At 41.0% G+C, this 16298-nt stretch overlaps 1 long non-coding RNA gene across 3 annotated transcripts in view; it reads left to right on the top strand.

The window, feature by feature from the left end:
- The window catches only part of LOC147345464 (uncharacterized), a 55872-nt gene that overhangs the window by 18810 nt on the left and 20764 nt on the right, over positions 1-16298 (top strand). Inside the window, exon 2 of one of the 3 annotated variants that reach the window (XR_015154781.1) lies at positions 15361-15782. The exons of 1 other annotated variant lie outside the window; for it this stretch is intronic. This is a non-coding gene — a long non-coding RNA (uncharacterized LOC147345464). Of the gene's footprint in view, positions 1-15360; positions 15783-16298 lie in introns of those variants that run through there. One more of the 3 variants, XR_015154783.1, reaches the window with a different exon arrangement.

The following is a 16298-nucleotide window of genomic DNA, read 5'->3' on the forward strand; positions in this document are numbered from 1 at the left end:
AGTATATATTCAAATACATTTCACATTTATTCCTTTATTTTGTAACTTGCCTTTTCATTCTCTTGTGTATTTAGTCACTCAGGTGTGTCTGACTTTTTGTGACCCCATGGACTGTAGCCCGCCAGGTTCCTCTGTCCATGGAATTTTCCAGACAAAAGTACTGGAGAGGGTTGCCATTTCCTCCCCCAGGGGATCTTCCTGACCCAGGGACCAAACCTGCATCTCTTGTGTCTCCTGCATTGACAGGTGGGCTGTTTACCACTGAGCCACCACCTGGAAGCCCTTCATTCATCCTCTTAAGTATCTATTAAAGAGCAGAAGATTTGAATTTTGATAAAGCCCAATTTCTCATTGTTTTTCACTTAAGGTGCAGCTTTTGAGTCCTAAGAAATCTTGTCTACCCCAAGACCATAAAAAATAATCCTATCTTCTAGAAAGTTCAAAATGCTAGCTTTTAGCTGCTGATGTATGATCCACTTTTAGTTAATTTCTATACAGTGTGAAGTTGGTCTCTTTTCATATAAATATCCAGTTGTTCCAGTAACATTTATTGAAAATATTATCCATTCTCACACTGAATTACCTCAGCACAATTGTTGAAAATCAATTGATATGCACTGTATTTATGGATGCTCTATTGGGTTCCATTGACCTATATAGTCATCTTCATACCAGTTTCTATTCTATTTTTATTTCTATTCAATTCCTTGATTATTGTAGCTTACTCTGATCTTCATTTTCCAAATTATTTAGGTTTCTAGTTTCTTTGACATATATTTTAGAATCAACATATATTTTAGAATCAACTTGTCAATTTCTATGGAAAAAAAAATAACCCATGGGGCTGAATCTATAGATTCAAATCCCTTTAAATTTGTTGAGACTTATTTTGTGGTCCAACTTTTCTGGGGCAAGTATTGGAAAACCTTAATTTAACTCAGCTTTATTCCTAAATCATGGTCTTTCTGCACCTTCATGGAATGCCTCAGATAATCATCAAGGATCCTCCATTTTTTCTGATTAAAACTTGAACATCTCCCAATACTGTCTGATCTCTGGTAATTGTTCTGTTTACAATTTCCTTGTTCTTTGAACAGTCTTTCATAATGTCCCTATGTTGCCTCATGTGAAGCAAAGGGATCCTTATGTAGATCTCAGGCATTCGTTTTCAGCACAAATCACTTCTTTTTCCTCTTCTTTCTTTAAGAGGATAAAAAGATTTTACTTCATACTTCCAGCAATTTAATTTGGGGGGGGGGATCTGTTTTAGAATAGACTTCTACTTCTAATATCGAAATATATTTATGTTTGATCATTTTTATAAATTTATATTAAGATATACAATATGATGTTTTGATATACATGTATATTATAATTATATTATCATTATTACTAGGGATATATATTTGATCTTTGTCCCTGGCACAGAACTCCAAAAACCCTTGGAATTTCCTGTATGATAAGAGTTCATGACAAATCCCTGTCAACCACACCTGAGTTTATGTTATTGAATAGATAGCCAGGGCTTCCCTGGTGGCTCAGCTGGTAAAGATCCCACTTGGCAATGCAGGAGATACAGAAGACATGGTTTTGATCTCTGGGTTGGGAAGACCCCCTGGAGAAGGGAATGGCAACCCACTCCAGTATTCTTGCCTGGGAAATCCCATGGACAGAGGGACCATGGGTCAAAAAGGGTCAGACATGACTGAGTGTATGCATACCAGCACACACACCTAAGGATGGGGGCTGGTTGTAAGGGAAACCAACCATGTGATTAGAGGGTTGGAAGTTTCAGTCCCACTCCGTTGACCTCCAAGGAGGAGGGGACTAGAAGTTGCATCGATCACCAATGGCTGATGACTATTATATTGATGGAATGAAGTCTCTATAAAAAAAATTAGGACAGGGTTTGGGGGGCTGCAGGTTGGCGAATATGTGGAGACTAGGGGAGAGTGTTAACTTTTCTTTATATCTCACCCTCTGCATCTCTGCCATCTGGACTTTCCTGAGTTATAACCTTTTGTAATAAACCAGGAATCCAGTAAGTAAAATGTTTCTCTGCATGTTGTGAGCTGAGCTAGCAAAGTAATGAAACCTAAGCTGGGGACAGTTATTGGCCTTAGATAGTATCACCAACACAGTGGACATTAATTGAGCAAACTCCGGAAGATAGTGGAAAATAGGGGAAGCCTGGCGTGCTGCAGTCCGTGGGGTCACAAAGAGTCAGACACGACTTCATGATTGAACAGCAACAACGACAACAAGGAGGGGACAATTGGAATCTCTCATCTGTGGGTCAGAAGCCCAAGTGACAACCGAGAATTGTGGCCTGGGAGGGGTGCAGTCTTTTAGGACTTTGTCGTCCAATGCAATCGCTGGGTAGACAGAGTCAGAGTTGAGTTAAATTGTAGGACGTCCAACTGCTATTGAAGAATCGCTTGGTACTGTGGTGGGGGAAGGGCTTCCCGGATGGTTCAGCAGTAAAGAATCTGCTTGCCAGGGCAGGAGCCGCAAGAGATGCAGGTTTGATCCCTGGGTCGAAAAGATCCCCTGGAGGAAGACATGGCAACCCCCTCCAGTATTCTTGCCTGGAGAATCCCATGGACAGAGGAGCCTGGTGGGCTACAGTCCATGGGGTTGCAGAGTCTGACACACGCACCATGGTGCGGGTGGAAACCTCACACGTTGTAATTGAGTACAGAATCCTTACAAGGACATACCCTCAATATTTCAATTCTGCTTAGTCTACAAAAATGAGAGTGAAAATGCCTTAAGGACATTAGAAGAGGCTGCTCTAAATCTCGGAAAAGCCTAGAAAAAGAGGCGTGGCATTCCAAACTTTACCCCGCCCTCCTTCCAGCTGTCGCGGAGAAGCGGAGGCACTCTCTCCATCTTTTTCCTTCTGTCTGAGTGGAGTTTTGGCAGAAGTGCCTCCAATTTGTTTGTTTTTTAGATTTGCTGTCTTGCCTGAGTAAGCATTAAACAGAAGGCAACCTCTCTCTCAAGGTGAAAAATTACTTTTAAATTTTCCACTTAGGAAACCGCGTCTTGGTGCCTTCGTTGGAGAGGAACATGAAGGCTGACCTCAGGGGATCCGCAGGAAGCCCAGACAGATACAGGCAGAGGCTGTCTGCACACAAACCGTCTCTCCTGTTTCTACCCGCCTCTCCAACTTACCCTGTTTTTGTCTTTTTTTTTCCCTTTTCCTTGAAGGTCTAAATGCCTTTGAAAGCCTCTGGATAAACATATATCCACCGCTATACCAATTTGCACGGTTCTTTCCTATTGATTTAGCTTGTAATTTATTTCTTTATTTCTGACAGATTTCACTTACATTCCCAGGTAAGGGCGAAGTGCTGAAGCTAGAAAACTGTAATTAAATAATCGGGCGGCTGGCAGGCTGGGAGAGGCTCTGAAGCTGCTCTTTGTGGGTCATCCAAAAGAAGGCAGAGACAGGAGTGGCAAGCGATGGGAAAGCCATGTGCTTGTAGGCATGGGTAGGCTTTATTTTTGTAAATAAGAATCAAAGCGGGTTTTCATGCTGAATTACGGCCGTTCCTTCAAAGTGCCATGAAATGGTATATTATTACCCATTGCATGCCTGATTCCCTCGGCCGGGAGCCGGGGAGGGAAAGGGCCCACTGTGTTATCCACTGCCAGCTCTTTAATGAGATGATGAGATGTGCAAACTGCATAGTGTGCAATATTTTTCTTCCCGACTCAATCTATAATAAGTCGATAGCCCGCTGAAACCCAGGGTTTGGTGCATTTTTCCAATTTACTTGCTGTCGATGACTCTGAAAGTGCTGATCCCATCAAACCGCCCCTCTCCCACACAGATTTCAATAACTTGGGAAAGAGAAATTCCATTAGCCTGCGATGGCGCTTTAAACAAACAGCGTGGTTTCCCTCTTCATCCACTTTACCTGGGATCGGCTTGTCTTCTCATCAGGAATTATAACAGTGTGTGAAGCCACCTTCCCCAGGAATGCTGTGAGAGCGCATTTATTTACTCATGAAACAGTGGGTGGAATAATAGATGATGGTGGCTATTTATGAAGCACACGAGCCATGCTATTTAAAAAATAAAAAAGCAAACACAAAACATGATAGATGAATGGATTGCTTCAGATACTCCAAGTCAAGGAGGGGGCCAACTTTTCCCATAAAAGAGCAGGTAATAAATATTCCATGTTTTACAGGGCCACAAATATGTTTATTGCATAGTCTTTTTTGTTTGTTTGTTTGCTCTTATTGTTGGTGGTTTTGCTCTTTTTACAATCTTTTAAACACGAGGGGAAAAAATATCCTTACTTAGCTCAAGGGCTTTGAAAAGAGCCCTGCTCCAAACGATGTTTGTTTGGAAGATGAGCCCCCAAATTAATTTTCAGGATAGTGTAAAAAGCACTTGAGTGTCATTGAGAAATCTCACAGTTTGGGAAGAGTCAGCTCTGAGTTTCCCCTCTGCTGTGACTGCTCCTAGTTGGGGCTTCTTGGACTAGTGCTTGATTTCTCTGAGCCACAATTTTTCTCATCTGAAAAAAGGGAATAATACCTAAATAACAAAGGCAGAGGGCCTCCTGGGTGGTAAATAATCCACCTAGCAATAGAGGAGAGGCAAGAGACACAGCTTTGATCCTTGGGTTGGGAAGATCCCCTAGAGGAGGGCATGGCAACCCACTCCAGTATTCTTGCCTGGGAAATCCCATGGACAGAGGAGCCTGGTGGGCTACAGTCCATGGGATTGCAAGAGTTGAACACGATTGAGTGACTAAGCACAGCAGAGCATGTATATATATGTACCATATGTATATATGCTTGAATACTTACATATAAGTATATGAGGCCATATGTTTCCCTCTGGATATCATTTTAACTTCATCCTTCACCTTTTGATATCCCATATTTTAATTATAATTCAGTTCCAAATATTTTGAAAACATCCAATATGTTTCTGTGAATCATGGGTTATCTAGAAGCAGTTTTAAAAATTTCTTTCTATATTAGTTATCTTTGGTAACACTTTTCTAACTTAATTCTATTATTGTCCAAAAAATGTGATCCATATAAAACCAATTATTTGGAACTTGGTGATGCTTGCTTTATTAATGTCAGCTAGCCTCTGCAGCTGAAGGTGCATGCTATCTTCTGCAGGAGGGCTAACGTGTTTTTCTTCCCATAAACTATCCAGCTTTACCCCATTTGAAGCACAAGTGCATAGTTCTTTGGTCCTAAATGTTTCATGTTCCAGGAAAGAGTACTTACTGTCCAGGTGCTTTATGTATTAATATACCCATTAAGTCAAAAGCCTGTTAGGAATCTAAGACTCATGACTCTTACTGACTTAGACCTTCATCTTAGATTAACACAAAGCTGGCTACCCTGGGGCTCAGTGGGAAAGAAACTGCCTGTCATTGTAGAAAACGCAGGTTTGATCCCTGAATTGGGAGAAAGAAATGATAACTGACTCCAACATTCTTGCCTGGGAAATCCCAGGGATGGACAAGCCTGGTGGGCTACAGTCTATGGTGTTACAAAGAGTTGGACTCTGCTGAACCACACCCCTCCCCTCACCAACACACACACCCTTATCTTCCTTGTTTTGTATCGATGGCTCATCACACAGTTAAGGGTGAAAAGCAGCTGCTCAACAACTATTTGCCCTGATCCGTTTTCATGTGTTATTTTGATAGATTGATTTCTTTTGGCTGTCTCTATTAGAAGGTGGATGTTTTGAGGTCAGGAGTGTCAGTACCTCCGTGCTGTCACGGACGCAACAGATGCTTAGTCGATGTTGGTAGAAATAAAGAAGGGTGACAGAAGCTTTCATTTTTTTTCCTGATAAGAAAAAAAACACATTGATTTAGGGAAAAAACAGAGAGATTGAAACTTCAGATGACTTTGTAGATAGGAAGACACGTTATGTTAAAATACTCCTAAAATCCCCTTTTACTGAATTTCTTTACATAAAGAAATCAATGAGCCATTCTCAGGTTTGATTTACCTGAGAACTGCCAGGTGGTACAGGGCTGAGGAGGGGGCTTCTGGGAAGATCCCATACCCTTTGGCATGCCTCTCAGATATGCCAGTATCTGATGGCCTAGCAAAGAAATGTTTTAGTCCTCAAAAAAATGGAATAAAGCATTTTACCCCCTATTGAAACTTAACCATCTTAAACTAATGATCAATAAATCTGATTAAACAAGATTAGAGGACTCCAAGTACTGAAAATCCCATGATGAGCGTGGAGCTCTCTCTGCCCATCCAGCTGTTGTCACAGTGAAGGATTCATCCAGCATTAAGCCTCATCCTTTCACAATTTAAGCTATTTTTTTTTTCAACTTTTTTATTTTATATTGGAGTACAGCCGGTCAACAATGTTGTGACAGATTCAGGTGGACAGCAAAGGGACTCAGCCAGGCATGTACATGTATCCATGCTCCCCCAAACACGCCTCTCATCCAGGCTGCCACATAACTGAGCAGAGTTCCCTGCGCTATACAGTAGGTCCTTGTTGGTTATCCATTTTAAATATAGCAATGTGCATATGTCCATCCCAAGCTCCCTAACTATCCCTTCCCTCCATCCTTCCACCCAGCAACCATAAGCACAATTCAGAGCTGTCTTATTGGGAAGGATAAAGGGCAGAAGGAAACCCATGTGTTCTGCATGTATCTGCACCTTAGTGAGATGAAACGAATAGAGGATTGGGGGATGAGATCACCCTGAATTTATCATGTTTCTCATTTGAGTTTTTAATGTTTATTTCTTTGGCCATGCTGGGTCTTAGTTGCAACACTCAGGATCTTTTAGTTATAGCACATGGATCTAGTTCCCAGACCAGGGATCCAACCCGGGTCCCCTGCACTGGGAATGCAGCATCTTAGACACTAGGCCACAGAGGAAGTCCCCCTCATTTGAATTTTTAAAAATAATAATGATTATATATATATATATATATATATATATATATATATAAACTTTCAATTTAATCTAAATATCTTCATGTGGTAGCTATCGTCATTAGCCCTAGTTGGTAAATGAAAAAAACTGAATCCAGATGTTAAGTGACTTGCCAGTGGGTATGTTGTTGGTATTATTCAGTCGCTAAGTTGTGTCGGACTCTTTGCAACCCCATGGACCACGACACAGCAGACTTCTCTGTCCTTCACTCTCTTCCAGAGTTAGCTCAGATTCATGTGCATTGAGTTGGTGATGCCATCCAACCATCTCATCTTCTGTTTCCCCCTTCTTCTTTTGCCTTCAATCTTTCCAAGCATCAGAGTCTTTTTCAGTGAGTAGGCTCTTGGCATCAGGTGGCCAAAATATTGGAGCTTCAGCTTCAGTCACTTACTATGCATATTCAGGGTTGATTTCCTTTAGGATTGACTAGTTTGATCTCCAAGGGACTCTCAAAAGTCTTCTCTGGCACCACAATTTGAAAGCATCAGTTCTTCAGCATTCAGCCTTCTTTATGGTCCAACTCGCACATCCTTACATGACTACTGAAAAAACCATAGCTTTGACTAGATGGGACAATGGATAGAGTAGCTAATAAACAGTACTGTTATCCCTACAATTTTAGTCACTCTGATGCAACATTCTGGCTAGAGAAGCATCTCCTGGCTCTTGAGTGAAGGGGGGCGGGGTGTTGCTCTTTCCTTGAAAATTAGATAGATTCTGTAGCTGAAGATACTGTCCTAAGTAGCATGGCTAATGTATTTTTTCTCCCCATGAAATTTTGGGTTTTGCTGCACTTGGAACACAACACATTTTGTGTTGGACTGAGCTACTTCTCTTCATTTTATTGTTTTATTGGGATACTGTATTCCAAGGCCAAATTTGCCTGTTACTCCAGGTGTTTTTTGACTTCCTACTTTTGCATTCCAGTCCCCTATAATGAAAAGGACATCTTTTGGGGGTGTTAGTTCTAAAAGGTCTTGTAGGTCTTCATAGAACCGTTCAACTTCAGTTTCTTTAGCATTACTGGTTGGGGCATAGACTTGGATTACTGTGGTATTGAATGGTTTGCCTTGGAAACGAACAGAGATCATTCTGTCGTTTTTGAGATTGCATCCAAGTACTGCATTTCGGACTCTTGTTGACCATGATGGCTACTCCATTTCTTCTAAGGTATTCCTGCCCGCAGTAGTAAATATACTGGTCATCTGAGTTAAATTCACCCATTCCAGTCCATTTTAGTTTGCTGATTCCTAGAAAGTCAACGTTCACTCTTGCCATCTCCTGTTTGACCACTTCCAATTTGCCTTGATTCTTGGACCTAACATTCCAGGTTCCTATGCAATATAGCTCTTTACAGCATTGGACCTTACTTCTATCACCAATCACATCCGCAACTGGGTATTGTTTTTGCTTTGGCTCCATTGCTTCATTCTTTCTGGAGTTATTTCTCCACTGATCTCCAGTAGCATATTGGGCACCTACTGACCTGGGGAGTTCCTCTTTCAGTATCCTATCATTTTGCCTTTTCATACTGTTCATGGGGTTCTCAAGGCAAGAATACTGAAGTGGTTTGCCATTCCCTTCTCCAGTGGACCACATTCTGTCAGACTTCTCCACCATGACTCGGGAGAAATATCAATAACCTCAGATATGCAGATGACACCACCCTTATGGCAGAAAGTGAAGAGGAACTCAAAAGCCTCTTGATGAGAGTGAAAGAGGACAGTGAAAAAGTTGGCTTAAAGCTCAACATTCAGAAAATAAAGATCATGGCATCTGGTCCCATCACTTCATGGGAAATAGATGCAGAAACAGTGGAAACAGTGTCAGACTTTATTTTTGGGGCCTCCAAAATCACTGCAGATGGTGACTGCAGCCATGAAATTAGAAGACGCTTACTCCTTGGAAGCAAAGTTATGACCAACCTAGATAGCATATTGAAAAGCAGAGACATTACTTTGCCAACAAAAGTCCATCTAGTCAAGGCTTTGGTTTTTCCAGTGGTCATGTATGGATGTGAGGGTTGGACTGTGAAGAAAGCTGAGCACCGAAGAATTGATGCTTTTGAACTGTGGTGTTGGAGAAGACTCTTGAGAGTCCCTGTGACTGCAAGGAGATCCAACCAGTCTATTCTGAAGGAGATCAGTCCTGGGATTTCTTTGGAGGAATGACGCTAAAGCTGAAACTCCAGTACTTTGGCCACCTCATGCGAAGAGTTGACTCACTGGAAAAGACTCTGATGCTGGGAGGGATTGGGGGCAGGAGGAAAAGGGGACGACAGAGGATGAGATGGCCGGATGGCATCACCGACTTGATGAACATGAGTTTGAGTGAACTCCTGGAGTTGGTGATGGACAGGGAGGCCTGGCATGCTGCAATTCATGGGATCGCAAAGAGTCGGACATGACTGAGCGACTGAACTGAATTGAACTGGGATACTGTCCTAGGATCTTGTATGTCTCCTCTCTTCTTACAGAACAACGTACCTATGGACTTGTAGACTGGCAGGGCATTTGGGGATCATCAAGCACACAGGTCTTAAGTCGTGGCTGCCCAGTGCTTTACTCATAAATGCACAGTAAGAGTCAGTCCATTGTTGGAGAACACACGGATCAATCCAGGTGAAAACCATGAATCTACTCCACACAAATCCCATTTTAAATACGTGTCCAGGGAGATCCAGAGGGCGGGGAGTTATTTTCTCAAGGTCATTTTGTTGCTGCTGGCTCATACCAGAATCAGGAATGACACTCCAAGTCTGAATTTATGCTTCGTGTATACATTCTCAATTCAACATCCTCTGTCAATGGTGCATCCCACTAAAAGCTGAATTTTTCAACTTCTAAAGAAAAAAGCACAGTAAAAGTAGTTGCTACTAACTTTGCTTCTGGATTTGTCTCTGTGATGTGAAGGTTTGTTTTTCAGTGTTTAGAAGTAGGGAGATAAAGAAGAAAGTTTGAAGTTTTCCTGAGAGGTTTAAGCCTCTTTGTAAGAGGTTTTCTGAAAGAACCTTGATTATTGGGTGAGAAAAAGGAGTTAGAGAAAGCAAGATTCAAGGTGGAAAAGTAGGTGGCTCAGGCCAATCTAGGGCCTCATTCTTTTCACACTTTGTTATAAGCTGTGAGGTGGATAAGTGTGTGTGTGTGTGTGTGTGTGCATGTGTGCACGTGTGTGTGCACACCTGCCACTGATTAGACAACAACAACAAAATCACAGAACAAAGCTGTTTGGCCAAGAGAAGCACATTTCTATGTTGACTTTTCAAAGTGCAAAATGAGACATGAAAATGACATTTAGAACAGAGCCATGTTGGGCTGGACAGACAAATATGAAAAGAAGTCAGCACCAACACCCAGCTAAGCATCACCACGGAGGAGAGAATGGATATGGGCAGCTCACCCCTCTTCTCTTCCCCAGTTCAAGGTGGGAGCATGTTTACTAAATGACAAGTAATTTGACAACAAGGAAGTTTAGTTGCCAAGACATTTAACGGGTCCTGAAATGTCATATTGATTTGAACCTTGCTCTAAATGGCACATTATGTTGTTAGAGGAGAAAATTAAAAATCAAAACATGGGCAAGATATTTAATTAAGAGCAATCGTTTGCATAAAAATGCTGCAATGAGTGGATTGCAGGCCGTGGTACCTGTTTCTTCACTGACTCCCTGGAAGCCTGCTGCCGAGCTACACTCATGTTTAATGGAGGCCTCTTGCCTCGTTTAAGGTTACAGGTCTAACTGCTTAAATGTCAGGTGGGGTGGGGGCTTCCAGGTACAATTCAAATCCATAAAAGAAGTTACTGGAGGGTCACACAACAATGGTTAAAAGAGACTCAGGAGTCAGAGACAACTGGCTTGATTTCTTAGTCTAAATCCGGTCAAGTTCTTAACCTTCCCTTAGCTGTAAAATAAAACCAATATTAGCTTCCTTTTTAAAAAAATGTTTTAAAAATTTTATTAGAGTATAGTTGCTTTACAATGCTGTGTTAGTTTCTGCTGTACAGCAAAGTGAATCAATCACATTTATACATATATCCCCCCTTCCTTGGATTTCCTTCCCATTTAAGTCACTGCAGAGCTTGAGAAGAAGTTTCTGTGCTTTACAGTAGGTTTTCATTAGTTATCTATTTTACACATAGTAGAGTATATACATCGATCCCAATCTCCCAATTCATCCCACCTCCCCTTTCCTCCTCGGTATCCATAAACCTGTTCTCTACATCTGTGTCTCTATTTCTGCCTTGCAAACAAATCCATCTATACCACTTTTCTACATTCCTTGAAGAATTGCTTGGATGAATGTCATTTTAAACTGTTGTTAATGGTAGACTCAATCACTGATGACTGTTCAGTTCGGTCCAGTTGCTCAGTCATGTCTGACTCTTTGCGACCCCGTGAACTGCAGCACACCAGGCTTCCCTGTCCATCACCAACTCCTGGAGTCTACCCAAATCCATGTCCATTGAGTCAGTGATGCCATTCAACCATCTCATCCTCTGTCGTCCCCTTCTCCTCCTGCCCTCAATCTACCCCAAAAGACCCCAGCATCAGGGTCTTTTCAAATGAGTCAGCTCTTTGCATCAGATGGCCAAAGTATTGGAGTTTCAGCTTCAAAATCAGTCTTTCCAATGAACAGTCAGGACTGATCTCCTTTAGGATGGACTAGTTGGATCTCCTTGCAGTCCAAGGGACTCTCAAGAGTCTTCTCCAACACCACAGTTCAAAAGCATCAATTCTTCGGTGCTCAGCTTTCCTTATAGTCCAATTCTCATATCCATACATGACCACTAGAAAAACCATAGCCTTGACTATACAGACCTTTGCTGACAAAGTAATATCTCTGCTTTTTAATATGCTAAGTTGGTCATAACTTTCCTTCCAAGGAGTAAGCATCTTTTAATTTCATGGCTGCAGTCACCATCTGCAGTGATTTTGGAGCCCCCCAAAATAAAGTCAGCCACTGTTTCCACTGTTTCCCCATCTATTTGCCATGAAGTGATGGGACCAGATGCCATAATCTTAGTTTTCTGGATGTTGAGCTTTAAGCCAACTTTTTCACTCTCCTCTTTCACTTTCATCAAGAGGCTCTTCAGTTCCTCTTCACTTTCTGCCATAAGGGTGGTGTCATCTGCATATCTGAGGTTATTGATATTTCTCCCGGCAATCTTGATTCCAGCTTGTTCTTCTTCCAGTCCAGCGTTTCTCATGATGTACTCTGCATAGAAGTTAAATAAGCAGGGTGACAATATACAGCCTTGACGTACTCCTTTTCCTATTTGGAACCAGTCTGTTGTTCCATGTCCAGTTCTGTTGCTTCCTGACCTGCATGAAGGTTTCTCAAGAGGCAGGTCAGGTGGTCTGGTATGCCCATCTCTTTCAGAATTTTCCACAGTTTATTGTGATCCACACAGTCAAAGGCTTTGGCATAGTCAATAAAGCAGAAATAGATGTTTTTCTGGAACTCTCTTGCTTTTTCTATGATCCAGGGGATGTTGGCAATTTGATCTCTGGTTCCTCTGCCTTTTCTAAAACCAGCTTGAACATCTGGAAGTTCACGGTTCGTGATGACTGTTAGTCCTGTCAATAGTAGTAGTGAAAGTGAAAGTAGCTAGTTGTGTCCGACTCTTTGCGGCCTCATGGACTATACAGTCCATGGAATTTTCCAGACCAGAATACTGGAGTGGGTTGTTTTCCCTTCTCCAGGGATCTCCAAACCCAGAGATGGAACCCAGGTCTCCTGTATTGCAGGCAGATTCTATACCAGTTGAGCCACAAGGGAAGCCCCAGTAGTAGTAATAGTAGTAAACAACATTTAAAAATAGCATTTCTGTTAAGTCTTATATTTTGTAATCTATCTTAACAGCTATAAATTCATGTATCAAATTCCTTCACTAATGTTGGTCCAATGTTGGAGGCTTTGAATCTCTTTGAGTCTCTGTCTTGGCCGCTCCTTACCGAGAGTCCCCTGTGTTGACAAGGAGACTGGCTCATCATTCTTTTCCTTGGAGTCTAACCTCAGGTGGATACACCACAGCCTACCGTGTGTGATGTTCTTAGAGGTTATGTTGCGTATCCCTGTTAATAAACACATTTGGGAGGTTAAGTAACTGGACCCTTGGAAAAGACTAAGAGAAAGCTTGAAGTTGAGATTGTTCCTGATGTAGGGAGAAACACTGCTGAACGACAAGCTTGGTCTCTGGGACTCAATCTTGAGAGTGGGGTCTTTATTTTGACTTCTCCCAGGAAGCGCTCTTTTGCTCTGTGTATCTATACAGCAGATCCATGTGTTTGAGAATAAATATACTAGATGGGAGGCTGATCAGAACTGCGAAATCTCTACATTTCTTCCACTCCAAAGATCCCTTGGTTTCTGACCAGTGAAAAATCCTGGAGAGGAGATTCATGCCACTTGTGAGTGATGTTACAAAAAGATGCAGTGAACCAGCCCTTCCCCGTCATCCATCCCTTGCTCTGGTTTTCTTATTTTCTATACGTTTTCCATACCAGCCTTGGCAATTGGCTTTCTTTGGTGAACTCTTTCTAATAAAGAAGCCAGGCCTGTAATCTGTGATAAACAGAGATAAGCAAAGCCATGGGGAAACAGGAAGCTGAGTGAAAGTTTTACTCACTGGCTACGTGAGTCACTTCCTCCTCCTGCAATCCAGGTTCTTTAAATCTCAGCAAAAGGGCAAATGACTGCGTTGACATGCCAGATACATGGGAGAATCTGCTAAGTTATTTCGTGAATGGAGTGAATTCTGCACAGGACAGAAAATCGGGGCTGTTTTTGCAATTAATCTATCATAGGCACCAGTCCAGCTCTGAGTAACTTGAAAGCTGTCACACACCTTTCCCTCATTTTAGGTTCTACTGCAAATTTGGATTACTGATGACCAACCTGGTCTGCTTATCTGAATCAGAATTCCCCATCTGGTTTAGTTCTAAGTGCTAAGCTAGTGCATACATGGAACAAGATAGCAAAGGTTTGCTGCTGTGACTTGCCAGAGGATAGGACTACACCCTAGGTAGGCAGGAGACTGGCTGCATTGGGAGAGAAGAGCTTTAGCCAAAAAGCCCCAGTTTCCAGGTAATGAGAGATTCTTGACAAGTAACTAGAGCCATGCAGCCATAATAGAATTTCAATGAGATAAATTCCACTTTCTGCCCAAGTTTAGCCACTCAGGGAAGAAACAATTACCTTGTGAAAATGCAGCACTCTCCCTATATTATCCGTTCATTAAAATATTCAAATGAAGGTAACAACACTGTTATAAGCTCATTTATAAAGAAAAATAACATTAATGCGTTTAACGCTAATGCATTTACCTTAGAGCACTTATCAGAGATGGTAAAATGTGAAGTTTATAAAATGTTCAGTGATGTTGAACTTGAATTGCAACCTAATGCTTGAATTGCTACATTTAACATTAAAAGCATGTTATTAATCTTCAATTTAAGGGAGAATAATTTTCACTCACTGTGCAGGAAAAAAAAAGCAGTTATGATGGGATTTCATTCAGATCAAATTTGCTTTAATTGCAATTCTATTAAATTAGAAATAGACATTTTATCCTGATATGGTTCTTTGATGTCTTTAGTTTTAATGCTAATAAAAGCATTATCACCACAGGTGTGAGTTGCATTATGTACAATAATTAGGACTTAAATTAAAGATGTGTCAAGCTACCCAAAAGTAATTTGGAAAATGAATGCAAAATAAATAAATCAGGTGAAACTTTGGGTGCAGTTTAGTTCTCTACATTTTTGCCAACATCAGTTTCTCATTATTGCATTTTTTTTCTTTAAAGAACAGCTGTAATACCACTAAGAATAATACCTTCAAGACATGGTTAAACAAAGTACTGTAGAGCAATTGAGTGGAACATTTTGCCAACAAAGAAAGGCAGGGTAGAAGAATATTTAATAAAATGATGAAATGCAAACAATGCATAGTAAGTGATGAAAAGCCATAAATTAGTATGTGTTGTATACCATATTTATAAGATATGCATAGAAAAGTCTGGGAGGAAATACAACTGAATGTTAATTAGTTATTATTAATTTTTAAGTGTGGGATTATAGGAGATTCTTTTTTAAATGTTTTGATTAGTGATTTTTTTTAATAATTAGCAAATATTATTTTGCATTATGGGAGAATCATAAAAGAACAAAATTTATTCAGTGTGATGAGCTTGCCATAATCAAATATTGTGTCGTATTCCTTTGTCAGAAGATCTAAACACCGAGATGATTTTAGGAAGATAGCACCTGCTAGGGAGATAAATGTATAAATGAATGAATGAATATATGAATTAATGAAGAGTTGGAATTTATTATGTGGCTTATAAGAAGGTGGCCAGAAATTATGGTTTTGTCTTTTTTTTTTTTCCTGTGAAGAACTCTTTTCAGAATCTAAATCTCTTCATTTTACTGAAATATATTAAAGGAAGGATGGTCAACATGACCTGATTACCCTCCTCTTCTGGATAAAATTTGGGGACAGAGTCAGAAGATATGGACCTAGCCTCAGTGCCTCTGGTAAGAGATGGCAGTGTCTTTCTGTTTATACAGAAATAAATTCACCTTGAACTTCCCTGGTGGTCCAGTGAGTGGTTAAGAGTCCGCCTGCCAATGCAGGGGACACAGGTTCAATCCCTGCTCCAGGAAGAGCCCACATGCCCTGGAGCGGCCAAGCCTGTGCACCACAACTCCTGAGCTCATGCACCTGGAGCCCATGCTCTGCAACAAGAGAAGCCACTGCAATGAGAAGCCTACACACTGCAAATACAGAAAGCCCACAAGCAGCAACAAAGCCCCAGAGCCACCAAAAAGAAATAAATAGCTTGTAAAGTGAAAACAAAGAAAGAAGATGTTAAAGAAGTAAATTGACCCTGTTATGGCAATGCAACATTGGACTTCTGGATTTCTTTCTTTTTTTTTTTTTTGCTAATCTTTGTTAAATATTTTATTACTGTTTGCACCCTCTGTATGATAGGGAATGGACCATATGCTGTTGGGAAGACAAAGATAAATGAAGACAAGTTTCCTGCCCTCAGGGTGGTGTGGAATAGGGAGAAAAGGGAACAGGCTTTGAAATCCAACATTCCTCAGGTCCACTCCAAGTGCCCCCAGCCACTGGCTGAGTAGCAAGTAGCTTACCATCCCTTGGCTCCCATATCTTCATCTAAAATCAGAAAAGTAAAAACACTCTGCTGGGTTTTCTAAAAAATTAAACCAGATATTTAAATTACTTTAAAAATCAGCTGGCACATAGTAAGCACTTGTATAAAAGGTAGCCATCCTCATGAAAGATAAAAATGCACAATAAAATACAG

This window comes from Bos grunniens, chromosome 25 (genome assembly GCF_055505025.1).
Source record: "Bos grunniens cultivar Pamir isolate PY7600 chromosome 25, Bosgru_T2T1.0, whole genome shotgun sequence".
Classification (NCBI taxonomy): Eukaryota; Metazoa; Chordata; class Mammalia; order Artiodactyla; family Bovidae; genus Bos; species Bos grunniens.